Here is a 1,644-nt window from a genome sequence, read left to right on the forward strand (position 1 = left end):
CTGCTGAATGGCCCCTTATAGGTTGGGTTTTCCCCTATATTTCTTTGGGAAGCACGGACATTTCTAGCATCTACATCAGCTTTTGGCAAGCAGCTCCACAGCTCAGCCTTGCTGAGGAGCTGGCAAGTCCTTGAATACTCCACAAGAAAGTCTCAGGCTTGAACTGAGGGAGTCGTGTGTCACCCCTGACAGCACTTCAATGAGACTGAAAGGCAAGAAAATCAAACCATGCAGACACAGCAGGACACTTAATAGGGGGTGCTGTCACCAAGAGGAGAGGATGGGAAAGGAGATAATCAGTCAAACACCATGAGAGCCTAAGTCACCAGAAAATGAAATCATGCCAAGCAGACTTGCTGGTGTGCTGCAATTATTGGGCAGGTCAGCAAGGTGAGTGCTACCTTGATGAGGTTTCTGGTGGAAACTGTCCTGCTCAAAGCTCCTCAGATGTTCTCAGGATGATTACACTCAAGTTTTGGTACTACAACCAGAAGGAAGGTGTTTTTGTGAGGGGCTGTGATGCGTTCCCTGCCATCAGTGACCCTGCCAACAAGGGTTTCCTTCTACAGAGGCTTGGATAAGGACCGTGGGCACCTCTGAGATGGAATTATGGCTGTTTCTTGACAAATGCTCATGGATATGTTCTCCAGTGTCTATTCACTGAAGAACAGATCCACTGGAGCTGCAGCAGCTGCCAGTGGGGCACTGAGTGGGGTTAATGCAGGTGGATTTTGCTACAGCAAAGGCTCTGATGAAGGTTCAGTTGAGTCTAGCACTTAACAACAAGCCTGAAACTTTCTCAGGACCACGTTTGCTTTCATTAGAGATGAAGAAGACAGAAACAGCCAGTTTGGAACTTCCTGTCTATCAGGATTAGCTCATTTGACCCCCTCTTTCCATCCACCACCCCTTCTCTTTGCCACCACCACAGGCAGGCTGTGACAGCTCCTTATTTCTCCAGCAAGCCCAGGCAGGGACACACTATTCCCACTTACAGAGAGAGAGGAACCACACGGCCACCCTTGACTCCAGTCCAAACACCACTTAATAACCCTCAGCACAAGTCCAGATACTTCTTTGAACTCATCTGTCTGGCTCCGAGCCAAGAGCCTGTCCCTGTTTTGCCACCAGGTGCCTGTTCCCAGAGCAGAGCATGGGGATGGATGCTCCAGGCCAGCCCATGGCACTGCCCAAGTGATGAATGGAGCCTCCAGATGACAGGGCAAGATCCTTGCCATGCAGGTCACAGATGCCCCAAAGTCAAGAAGAATGACTCTTCATCATAAAGATGCTTGGAGGGCTGGAGCAGCTCTGCTCTGGAGACAGGTTGGGGTGTTCAGCCTGGAGAAGAGAAGGCTCCAGGGAGACCTTAGAGCACCTTCCAGTGCCTGAAGGGGCTCCAGGAAAGCTGGGGAGGGGCTTGGGACAAGGGCAGGGAGTGATGGGACAAGAAGAATGGTTTCAAGCTGAAAGCAAGGAGGGTGATACCACATGGCCTTCTGATGATCTCAGTTAGCTGTGATTTCTGAATCAGTGTCTTTTGAAAAAAACAAATAAACCCCCCAAAAATGTGACCCCCTTCTGAGGTGGAATCATTTTGGCTCCCACCAAAGCTTTGCTTTTGCTCCTCCCTGCACTGAGCCT

Source organism: Chaetura pelagica, unplaced genomic scaffold (assembly GCF_000747805.2).
Source record: "Chaetura pelagica isolate M959 unplaced genomic scaffold, ChaPel_1.0 scaffold212, whole genome shotgun sequence".
Classification (NCBI taxonomy): Eukaryota; Metazoa; Chordata; class Aves; order Apodiformes; family Apodidae; genus Chaetura; species Chaetura pelagica.